Raw genomic sequence first — 12,597 nt, forward strand, 5'->3', positions numbered from 1 at the left:
CACGGGGTTCACCTCGTGGGGATCGTGGAGTAGGCCTGCGTAGAAATGACAGAAGCAGGGGGCCACTCTGGAAAGATCAGAGCTACTCTGGGTCAGTTTTTCAGCCCAGAGAGGTTTTTGTAGGCTTCAGGGAGGAGAGTGTCAACCATATCTCGGTGAGAGCGAGGACATCCAGGTCAAGTTCTTCGAGGAGTTGGCAGATGTTAGAGGAGTGTTTGACAGCAGAACGAGAGTTCAGAGTAGCGACGTGGAGCAGGTTGCCACATTTGAAAGACTTCCGGGATGTGGTACAGACTTGAGGTTCACCCAGCTGAAGTGGTAGAGAGGCCGAGTGGGCAGAGGTGGCAGCAAGACGTGGCATAGTAGCTAGAGAGGTCGGTGGAAGGAGGAGGTGGCAGGAGGAGCCAGAGAGATGCTAGTAGGAGAAGGAAGGAACTTGATAAGATGGAGGAGACACCTTTTGAAAAGGAGGAAATTGGGCTGAGGGCCCTTGACCAAACGGTGCCATTCATATAGACATTATTGATGGTCTTGGAGGAGTGGAAGGAGGCCAAGAGGACCTCACAGCAATTGCCACCATGAATGGGCGACGAAGAGATTGGAGCGAGAGCCGAGACCATATGAGGGGTCCATAGGCCTGGAGAGGTAACGACAAAGAGGATGTCGGTTCGGGTCTGTCTGGAGGAAGCGCTGATGTGGGTATCTGCTATAGGGAGGCCAGGGCTGGAGACCAGGATATCCCTATTGAACTTTTTCCTACCAGACTTAGAGGGATAGGATAAGAGTTAGAGTACCAGTTTGAGAAGAGGGGACAGATTGAGAGCACCATAGAGGGTGTGAGGAGGAAAGGAAGAAGGTAGCGTGAGGGAGGAGAGAAGCACAGCCCAGAGCCAAGCCCCACAGGAGGCAGCAAAGGGGAGGGTTCACACATAAGGAGGCACATAGGCAATGAGCAGGCAACCACAGGTTAACGCAGTAGCAGTGTGGATGGAAGACTGGAGGTAGGAGGGGGAATGCACTGTAAGAACACCAAGATTCAACTTTCCTAGAAAGAGTGGAAAAAGGCATTGTTTCAACACAAACAGCAATGTAAAATTGATTCCTTCCTCCCATAGGTTCCTCTGCTGTGATTTTATCACAGTGCCAGCTGCCTTCAGAATCAGTTTCGGCACCCGAAGATGCAGTACATCCCCACGCCAGCTCAGTGCCTCTACCCCCCTCCCCCCGCAACAGACTTGACATTGTGCCAGTATTTTTGGAACTGCCACAGCATATGACCTCAGGTCTTTGTTTTTGCGCATTGGTTAACACTGCTACTCTTTAGCTTTTTTCTACTGCATCATGCCTTAGACTAGCAAGACCCTGGGCTTCAGCCCTAACCTTGTTAAGGGAGACTGATATCTGTCTCTGCACCCCATTGGATGGATTTTTGCTGCCTGGGGAAGAACACTACGAGAAGGTTTGTGGCGTTTTGCCAATCCATGCATCCAAAGGCCTTACAGGAGCGTGCCTTGAAACTCTTTACCTTTGGGCACTGAGGTTGAAAGGGGCCCCTAGGGGTCCCTCGTGCTATGGAAACAAGGCAATGACCATACACGAAAAGATGCGCCAGATACGAGGTTTCAAAATCCCAATGCTAGGGTTTATTGCAAGCAAAAGATAGTATCAATTGGTCAATTCTGATCTCACGACCCGCAACGTGAGTTTCCTAGACCTCGAGGGACGCAAGAGAGCGAATTACGTGCATCAGTTACATATATACAAAATGCATATCATACAATCAGCAAAGTCATGTTCAACACCCCTCTGTATTAAGTTCCTTTGAACTCGGGATGACGATGGACATATCCGACGAGTATGACGATCATAATGCTTTCGATGTCTATTCTAGTAACAATGTGCAATTTAGAAAGTGCGGAGGAATCTTTTAGAACACGGTGGTTCTGTTCTTGGAAGCAATCTGCACACGGGGGAAGAGCCACATTCCAAGCTTTGCTATCTATGAGGTACTATTCGTGTCCTGGGAGCCAACACGTTCTAAGGGGTTTTGCGAAGGGGGGGCCGTAAGAGCAGCATAATTCAAGCCTTTAACTGTATTATTCTAACATATTCTACCATCGTACTAGACTGGCTGGCAGCAGTGAAGTGATTAAATGCCCTCCAGCTTCCTCCCAAGGCTACAGAGAGGGAGCGTGGGCATTTCTTTCTGGGCTACTCATGAGAAGTTCAGCAAACTCTTCAGTCCCCGACCTTGTCCTTTCATATTCAGACAACAATGTTAACAGTTGAGCAGAGTAAGCAGAATCCGCAAGAATTGCAAGCTGCAAAGCAGTTTTTAGACAGAAAGCAATGAGCAATGGTTAACAAGCAAAATGGCGATTCTGCTACGTTTAAAATGGCCGTTTGTTGGTCAAGCATAACAGTCTATATTTCTATAATTCGGTGCATAAAACGGTTGGCCCACGGCCATCAAGTTACGTCCATCATTCAAATGAAGGGTATTCATTTTTCCAGATTGAAAAGGTGACAAAAGGACTCTCTCGAAGTCACCGGATGTGGAACAGAGGAGAGCGCTCTCAAGGGGATAGGGCAAGCAGGATCCTACTTGGGGGTTACAACCCCAACCCCCACACCTAGACATGTACCCTTTCAGACCCTTTTCTTTCTTTAATCATAGGCAACAGAGTGATAGAGCTAGAGAAGGGAGTTTTCTGAATTCATAAATGTTAATACCAAAACTATAAGATGTTATTAGTCACCTGATTTTTGCTTGCCACCGAAGCTTTTGGCTAAAGTCACTTAACATCTTTGCCATGTCCCTCGTGGCGATTGTCTCTGTGACGGTGGTATCAACTGGGCCCAGCACACTTGAAGAAGCAGAGAATTCAACCACAGGTCTACAGGGTCAGCCCCGGCTCCAAAGGTCTCAGAGCCAGACTGATGCTTTACAGTTCTCCCTTTGGGTGTCTAGCCCACAGCACAGGCTCCTATCGCCTTGTAGCCGTTCGGTGCTGCTGGCACCAAAGCACCTCTGAAATATGCCCCACTTCCTATAGGAGTCATGTCAAATACACCAGAAGTCTTAGACGAGGTTGGTGATCTTATCCAACTTATACAGAAACCAGGCTGCTCCAAAGAGGTGAAGGATTTTGTAGAGGAATTCTACGGCGATGTCTGATCTGATGGACCTGGCTTCTAAGCTACAGTATGCCGGCTGCCTCAACACCTTCCCGGAGCTGGATACTCTTGCGGTGCAGACTCCGGGGAATCCTCATGTTTCTATCCAGAAGAGGGGCAATGTGATAAGCACCCACCAAATGTTTAGTCAGAGCTAACTTACATTCTGGATGAGGCCTCTTGGAATCTGAGTATGCTGCCCTTCAATCCGCCACTGGATGCCCCAATCTTACAAACCTGGGAGAAACAAGCCCTGTTCATCACTGTGGTGGCTGAGATCTGGCCAAGAAACACTGGCTTGCAACGCCTGATCCGGCTTTCCTGTCCATCTGTGACTCCCCAGAGAGATTTGGTGGTCCAGGCTGCGACAGAAGGCCATAAGCCGACCTCCTTCCCCTACTTGCCCCCCTCCCGCAAACAGTGTAAAGAAGCGGGATGCTTGGGGGTGTCAAGTGTTTGCCTTGGGAGCCTCGCCTTGAGGGCATGTTTGAGGGCATGTAATGCATCTTGTGCTTTGACCAGATTTTCTTCTGACCTCTGGGTTGTGGTATCAAAGGTGGCCGAGAATCTTCTGATGCGAGATTTGATGGAGGACTTCAACACCCTTTGCCAAGATGGCAGAGGGGCACCATGCCAGATCTTGTAGCATGTGCAATGGCCTTTAGCGCAGTCTTTAGAGGCCAGTCCTGGATGCGGACCTCAGGGATTCACTCCAGATGCTCAAGGGAAGTTCCTGGACATGCCTTGATGGGCAAAACATCTTTGAGGCCACGACTGATGACTCCCTTCAAAAGTTCCAGTAATCAAAAGCCATGACTAAGTCCCTGGGTTTCGCTGTTCTGTGGTCCCCAGCAAGAGGAAGGGGTTTCCTCTTTTTCCATTGCATTCCTACTGCAGCAGGTGTCCAGCGCCCTCGGGCAAGTAGTAGCTATCCCACCCCCTTTTCCTGCCAGGAAAGAGGAGGCACAGCGCAGAGTAGGGGTATTGTCCCCTTGGAAGTGCCCTCCATAGCCCCTTGGACAAAGCCCCTGTGAAGACTTCAACCAATTGTCCCCAGTGTAAGAAAGCTCTCCCTGTTCAGCGAGTAATGGTATCGTAGCACCTCTAATGGTTGGGCCTTTGCAGGCTGTGACACAGGGTTATCGTCGTCCTCTTACTTAACATCCAAGAAACTGACACTTTCTTCTCCTGCTATCCCCTCTCTTCCCCTCCACGGCTTCCTCACCTTCCCCTGCTGTCTCCTCCTTGGCTACCTTACCATCTCCTCCTTCCTCTTCGTAACTCTGATTTGTACCCCCCCCACCCCCCCCGGAAGTCTTTCAAGGATGGCAAACGTCTCCATATTGCCACTCTAAACCCTCGCTCTGCTGTCAAACACTACTTGAGGAACTTGACCTTGATGTCCTCTGTCTCACCGAGGCATGGTTTACGGCCAGCTCTGTCACAAGCTTTGACACTCTTCTCCATGATGGCTACAAGAGCCTCTCAGTGCCTAGATCCAACCGTTCCGCAGGGGGTGTAGCCCTGATATTCCCTCAGTGGATTCCTGCCACGGTCATACGCAGGCCTACTCATCTTTCGAATGCCTCGTCTGCAAGCTCTCTCGCTCTCTCTTCTGCCATTCCCTTACGGTGGCTACCATCCATCGGCCACCTGGTCTGATCTCCTCCTTCCTCCCCGAGTGGGCTTACCTCTCCTCTTCCCTCCTGATTTCGACCACTCGGCTCCTCCTTCTCAGAGACTTCAGCATCCACCTGGATGCTTCTCTGGACTCTTTCGCGACTTCTGTGATTCTCTCTCAAGCGCTGCTCTCCCCTCTGGGCCGACTCACTCTGTAGGGCACACTATGGATGTCCTGATCTCTTCAGACCTTCCCCTTTCGATCCCTCTCACCACTCCTCTCTCCTGGAGTGATCACTTTCTCCTTTCCTCCCAGCTCACCCTTTCTACCCCTCAGGCCAAGCCAACTCCAGCACTGCTACCTACCTTCTCGGTTATCCGACCCATGAAGCGTATCTCAGTTGAGGCTTTCACCGCCACTTTCTCACCCGCCCACCCTCCCCCTTTGGCTGACTCACACCCTGACACAGCCCTCTCTGTGCTTCTCTCTTCTATATCTGATACTGTGGATGTTCTAGCCCCTGTCATGAGGATCTGCTTGAAGCCCAAAGCCAAGTGAAACTCCTGGTATGACTCGGACCTTGTCACCCTCAAACGCAAGTGCAGGGCGGCTGAGAGGAAATGGCGTGCTTCCTGTTCATTCTCTGACAAACTGGCCTGCCACCTACTCCAAAGGCAATACTGGCTCTCTGTCCGCACCAAGAAGAGAGCCCTCATCCAAGTGTGCATCTCTGTGGCATCCAACAACTCGCCCAAACTCTTTAAAATCTGCAAGGAGCTGGCCAATCCTACTTCAGTCTCTACCTCGCCTCTCCCCTCCCAGGCTGTTTGCACGGCCCTGGCTTCTCATTTCATCTCTAAAACTCAGGATATCCTGTCCTCTCTCTCTCTTCCTCTCCTCCTCCCCTGTCCCTTCTTTGGCCACCTCCGCTCCCCTCTTCTCTGCCTTTCCTCTGTTCCCCCCAGACAAGGTTTCTTGACAAGTCCGATCTATGAAAGTCTTGTCAAAACAGGTTCTCCCCTGTTCTTCTAAAACCATCAAGGACCACATTGACACCCTGGCTTCTGCTTTGCCTGACTTCTGCAACCACTCCTTCGCCATTGGAGTCTTCCCTTCCCCCCCCGAAGCACTTCTTTGTGGTCCCTCTTTTTAAGAAACCATCTGCCGACCCCTCCTGCCTGACTAACTATCGCCCATTTCCATCACTCCTTTCCTGGGCAAACTCCTGTAAAAGCTGGCCATCTCCCAGCTAAATCTCCACACTGAATCTGTCGGTTGTCTCCATGATCATCAGTCTAGCTTCAAAGCAGCCAGAAGCACGGAAACTGCTCTCGTGAACATCCATGAAGACCTGCTCTCCAACCTCGATTCCAACACCCCCTGTGTTCTCATCTTACTTGATCTCTCTTCTGCCTTTGACACGGTCAAGCATGCCATCCTGCTCAACCGTCTCCGTGATAACCTGGGTATCACCGATCAGGCCCTGGCTTGGCTGACCTCTTTCCTCTCCGATCGACCCTCCCAGGTCCAACTTGGGTCCTTTCTCTCTTATATCTCGATCTCTACCTCTACCTGTGGTGTTCCCCAGGGGTCTAACTTCTCTCCCTGGCTGTTCAACCAATACCTGGCACTTCTTGCCCACCGCATTGCCGCTCTATGCCCCACCTTTCAGTACTATGCGAATGACACTAAGCTAATTTTCAGGCTCCCTTCAGGCATCTCTTCTCTTCTCATCTGTCTGTCTGCTATCCAGGAGTGGTGTGCCGCCAATGATCTCTGCCTTAATGCCAGTAAGACTGAGATTCTCCTCATCGGCACACCTGCTCCCTCCTTTCCTGTCACTCTCTGACCGGCCCCTCTTGACCCTCTTCCTCCTTCCACCTGTGAGGCTAAAAACCGCAGGGTCATCTTCGACTCCACACTCTCCTATCCTCCTAACATCTCTGACGTCTCTATGAAGTAACACTACCAGCTGCACCTCCTCAGAGGTATTCTTCCTTTCCTCTACTTCCCCCAGAAGCTCACTGTCTACAGAGATCTGGCTCTCTCTAGGCTTGAATACTGCAACCGCCTCTTTCTAAATCTGCCTGCCTCTACTCTCTGCCCTCTGCAACCCATCCAAAACAGGACTGCAAGACTTGTCCTTGGCCTCAAGCCCGTGTATTGTATCTCGCCAGGACTGAAATCTCTGTATTGGCTCCCAGTGGCTGCGAGGATTAAGTTCAAATCCCTTTGCATTGTCCACAAGGCCTTCTGGGGCCTGGGGCCTAAATACCTTCAACTCTCTTCCTAAATATCTTCCTTCTCGAACCCTTCACTCATCCGCCTTCAACTCCCTCAGGATCAGTCGCTTCTCCAAGCAACGAGTTGGTGGTAGGTCTCTTTTTTTCCGGCTGGGTCCTCCTTCTGGAACAACCTCCCTGCCTCTCTGAAACTTGAGAGCCATCTCTGGTTCCGTAAGCACCTCAAGACCTTCCTCTTTGCTTCTGCTTTCTCTCCTCCTCTCCCCTGCTGAACTCATTGCTGAATCTGAAATTGCACTGGTCACCTGGCTACCCTCTGTTCTCGGGCCCAGGTCCCCTCCCTGCCAGTTGCACACCTTCACTGCCTCACCTGTCATCCCCCTGCACTCGGGGGCTGTTTCTCTATCCCTACAGCCCCCTACCTGCACCTGAAATCTGCACTTAACCATGCTCTTGCCACCACTTGGCTGCACTTCTTCTTATTTATTGTATTCGGTTTTTATTTATTTTGTTATCCTATGTACTGCACTGCCCCCTCCCGTTTCCCCTTTGCACTTCCCCCTTCCCCCACCCCTGCACTTGCGTGATCTCAATGTTACCTGGCCTAGTAGGATCGTTGTCTGTCTTGGTGTGCAGTCAAAATGTCGAAAAAAAAGTTGATTTCCCTTTTTTTAAATGATTTATTTTGGGGTCCGGGAATAAAAAAATGGATACAACAAAAAAAAGGGGGGGGGTTGGGGGAGGGGAGAACCCCCCCCTTCCGAATAAAAAACGTATTTTAAAAAAATTAGACTTTTATTTTCAACATTTTTTTTCCACATTTTGACTTTCGACCTTTTTGTTCGATTTTTTTCACTATGAACCGTCTGTCTTCCCTCTGTTCCCCCTCCCTTGCCTCGTCGCGCCTTGAAACACTTGTGTATAGGCGCGTTATAAATGCCATATCATATAGCATATCCAGATCATCCTCCTTCCAACATCACTTTGCCACTTGACCCTCTTCTGTTAGGAGGGTCATCCTCTTTTGGCAGTGGGTGCTATAGAGCTTGTGCCCCGCATAGAATGTCAATGGTTGGTATTCTTTGTATGTTCAGGTTCTGAATAAGAATGGGGGCTAGCAGCCCATTCTGAATTTTGACTTCTGAAAGGATGAGTACCAGATGGTCACTGTAGCCCACATCATCTAAGCCATCCATCTGCAGGACTGGTTGGTGTTACTAGGCCTTCTCCAGCATGGGGTCTGGCATGGATTCACATGCTCATGAATATTCCCCGTCGTCAGGCTGGGAATCCTCGGTAAAGAAAAAACCAGTATCAGTTTCGTTTCTGATCTGTCTTTCGTAGTAATAACCAATCACTGGTCTCTGCGTCATACTGACCACAGCCAATGACTGCCCTCTACCTAAGCACCGCCTCTGGCAGCCATCTTCAGATTTTTACCGCACGTTCATGTGTTGGGATCCTCGTGCTATTGCTCTCGAGCGTTAGTGCTATTTTTTCGCGCTTTTTTACAAAAAACTTCGATTCTTTCGGTCAAAAGAGCCTCAAGCTCCACCGATCCTACATCCGATCAACGGGGACCTGTGTCGGATTCATCTGTGCCCCTCAAGGGTGAAGATTTCGTCGAGCTACACTTCGGAGGACTCCAGAAGCTTCTCAGGCCCTGTCTCGGAGATGGCCCAGGAGAAGGGAAGCTCGACGCCCGGAAAGCTGTTCAGGGTCTGCCCTGGATGCCAGCTGCAGAACGTCTTCAAGGAGGACGAACACTCTTTCTGCCTTTACTGCCTTCATGAGGACAAGACGCACGTGGAGAAGGACTGTGCGTTTTGCGGCAACATGTCGGAACGGACCATGAAGGACCGCCATCAACGTCTCGCCAACTGGCTGGAGGGTAAGAGCCCGTCTGGCGAGAAGAAGAAGAAATCCGAGCGGTCTTCTAAGACCTTTGAGGGCGCCCCGGCGACGGGGGCCCAACATAAGGCCAAGCACCGCGAGTCCGCTGGCACCGGGAGCGCCGAACGGTCGGGCTCTGCGGGCGCCAGGCAGGGCGCACCCTCCCCGGCACCATCAACCACGAGCCAACGCTCTGGGTCGGGTAAGAGGAAGGCCGAGCACCCGGCGAAGCTCCTGGAGAGGCCCCGGTCGAGCTCTAAGGCAGAGGAGGAGCGTGGCAGTGCCCCCTCCCTCAAGGATAAGGCGGTGAGCGCACCTAAGGTGGTGAAGGCCTTGATCCATCCGACCAAGCCCTCTATCGAAACGGTCGCGGCGGCCCTGGCTCAGCCTGTGGTGGCTGCACCAGTGGTGGCGACCTCAGGGCCCAGAATCTCCCTGCCTCCTCGGAGGGAGTCTTCCTTTGTGCCCATCGATAGGACCCCCGTGAAACCCTCCGTGGGGAAGAAGAAGGGGGGGCAGGGCGTCGTCGTAGAGTCGGCCTCAACCTCAGAAGAGGAACTGATCGAGGTCTTAAGCCACGGCCTAGGCGTGGAAGAAGGCCAGCCCGTCGGAATGGACCCCGACGCAGGTGACGACGACGACATCGTCGAGGATACCGACGGGGCCCCTGCTCGCCCGTCGGATTCCCCTCTGCCAGCGCCGCAAGACAACTCGGCGGCCATTTTGTTGCCCATACAGTCCTTATGCTCCGAGATAAGGACGAGGCTACCGTTACCGACAGAGGAACCTCTCCCGTCGGGGGATCCAGAACCGGGACCTTCTGGTGTTCCCCCTACCAAGAAAAGAAGGATCCATCCACCACCTCCTTTTCAACCGTCGCGCCCCTTCCAGCCCTCCTCCCCGTCCACCCGAGGGGATGATACGGGGACTGACACGGCAGCGACGGGTACGGACGACGAGGCATACGACGAGGATTTTCCGTCGTCGCCTCCCACCAGGGCCTCTCCGCCCGACGAGATCGGATCTTTCCACTCCATGATCTCCAGGGCTTCCGAGCTTTTCCAACTCTGCCCTGAGGAGAAGAAAAAGGAAGGCTTCCTTTATCAGCGGCGCGAGGCCAAGAGGAAGACGGTCCTCGCAGTGCCTCTGTTGGACGACATTTGGGATGAGGGCCTTTCCCTCCTCAAGAACCCTTCCACGACGCCAGCTAGAAGAGACCGGTACGAGAAGAAGTACCGGGTCCCGGACACGGCCCCCCTATGCCTCCGGGCGCAGCCTACCCCGGACTCCGTCGTCTCCGCGGCAGCCAGGAAGAAAGCGGGGGGGGGGTGCGGCCTCCACATCGACTTCCCCGCCGGACGGCGAGGGAAAGAAATTGGATACTATGGGGCGTAGAGTCATCTCGTCGGCAGCGACGACGATTAAAGCGGCCAACGCCATGGCTATCATGGCCCACTAAGACAGGGAGATCTGGTACAAGATGGCTCCTCTGCTGGATTTTCTGCCGGACGACAAGAGGGCGGAGGCCCTTGAGATCCTGCAGGAAGGTGAGGTGGCCTCGGACCACGCCATCACCGTGGCGACGGACATCGCCGACACTGGATTCCGCCAGCTGGGCAACGGTGTTTGCCTTCGACGTCGTGGATGGCTCAAAGCTACGGACTTCCGGCAGGACGTCCAGACCAGAGTCCTGGACATGCCCTTCGACGGGAACAACCTGTTTGGGAAGACAGTGGACGATTCCCTTCAGGCCATCAAGGCGGATACTGAGACGGCCCGGGCCCTTGGAGTCCTGCAACGACGGACGCCCTTTCGGAGCGGCGGAGGCAAGGGCGCCTCCAAAGGTTCCGGCGGCGGTTTCGCTTCCTACCGTCAAGCGGCCCGCTCGTCGTCGCAAGAGGCCTACAGAGGACGAGGCAAGTCTAGCGGACCCCGCCGTCGTCGCCAAGGAGGTCGAGGCGGCAAGGCCGCGTCCAAGCAGGATTGAACCGGCCTTGGGGTCGGGCCCCCACCGAAGCACCCCGGTGGGAGGCCGGCTGGCGGGCTTCGTCAGCGTGTGGGAGTCCATCTCCACCGACCGTTGGGTGCTGGACGCCCTGGCCCGGGGCCACGCGCTCGAGTTTCAAAGAAGGTGCCCGCGCGTCCCCCCCGTGGCCAGAAAAGAACTTCACGTCCCTCAACTTCTCCTGGAGGTAAAGGCGATGCTCAGAAAGGGCGCCATCGAACTCGTCCCAAAGAGGCTTCGGGGCTCCGGAGTCTACTCGAGATACTTCCTCGTGAGGAAGAAGACGGGAGGATGGCGCCCCATCCTGGACCTGCGACGTCTGAACAAATTCATCAAGGCGCAGAAGTTCCGGATGGTCACCCTCCAGCACGTCCTGGGTCAGCTGGAGGAAGGAGACTTCCTATCGTCATTGGATTTGGAGGATGCCTACTTCCACATTCCCATCCTAAAGGGGCACCGAAAATTCCTCAGATTCGTGGTCCAAGGGCGTCATTACCAGTTCAAAGCCCTTCCCTTCGGACTACGGTCGGCACCCAGGGTATTCACCAAGTGCCTCGCACCGGTGGCGGCGCAGCTGCGCCGCGAGGGGATTCACGTCTACCCCTACCTGGACGACTGGCTCATCTGCGCCAAGACGAGGGAGCTCGCCGTGGTCCACACGGCAAGGACCGTCCAACTTCTCACGGACCTGGGATTCTCCGTGAACTACGCCAAATCCCACCTGGTGCCCGCGCAAGTCGCACTGTTTCTGGGAGCGAGGCTCGACACAGTGTCTCTTCTGGCCTCCCCGTCGGAGGAGAGGACCAGGACCATCTTGGGCAAGGTGCAACGGATGTTGGTGGCCGACGCGGCCAAAGTGAGGTCCATCAAGTCCCTCCTCGGGATGATGTCTTCCTGCATCTACCTCATTCCCATGTGCAGGCTCCGGATGCGCCCGTTGCAAGAATTCCTGGATGCGCGCTGGATCCAGACGACGGGCAGCTTCGAGGAAAGGATCAAGCTCGACGAGAGTTTCCGACGAGCGATACGGTGGTGGGGCACCCGCGCGCATCTGACGGCGGGCATGGACTCCCAGACCCCAGCCCACCAGGAGACTGTGACCACGGATGCCTCCCTGGAAGGGTGGGGAGCGCACACCGAAAATTTGCACGCAAGGGGACTATGGCTCCCGACGGAGAAGTCCCTGCATATCAACGTCCTGGAGCTCCGTGCAGTGTTTTGGGCCCTCAGGTCCTTCCTTCCGTCCCTCAAGGGCAAGGTGGTGAGGATCTTCACCGACAACACCACCACCATGTTTTACATCAGGAAACAGGGCGGAACCAGGTCCCCAGCGCTGTCCAAGGAGGCTCAGGACCTGTGGCATTGGGCCGTCGCCCAAGGGATTTTTCTGGTGCCGTTTCATCTGGCAGGGATAAAAAACACCATCGCCGACTCACTCAGCAGGGAGCTACGCTCGTGCCACGAGTGGGAACTACGGCAGGATCTGGTGGATCGCCTCTTCCGACGGTGGGGCACACCCCAGATCGACCTGTTCGCGACGGCGACGAACACCAAGTGCCGGAGGTTCGCCAGCAGGTTTCCCCAGACGAGGAGCATGGGCGATGCTTTCTCGTTCCCCTGGGAGGGCCTGTTCCTCTACGCGTTCCCTCCATTGCCTC

At 53.9% G+C, this 12,597-nt stretch overlaps 1 protein-coding gene across 3 annotated transcripts in view; it reads left to right on the forward strand.

Moving 5' to 3' along the window:
- NSD3 (nuclear receptor binding SET domain protein 3) overlaps positions 1 to 12,597 on the forward strand; it is a 2,619,674-nt gene that overhangs the window by 691,003 nt on the left and 1,916,074 nt on the right. The window lies entirely within an intron of this gene.

This window comes from Ambystoma mexicanum, chromosome 10 (assembly GCF_040938575.1).
Source record: "Ambystoma mexicanum isolate Mex_15411 chromosome 10, UKY_AmexF1_1, whole genome shotgun sequence".
NCBI lineage: Eukaryota > Metazoa > Chordata > Amphibia > Caudata > Ambystomatidae > Ambystoma > Ambystoma mexicanum.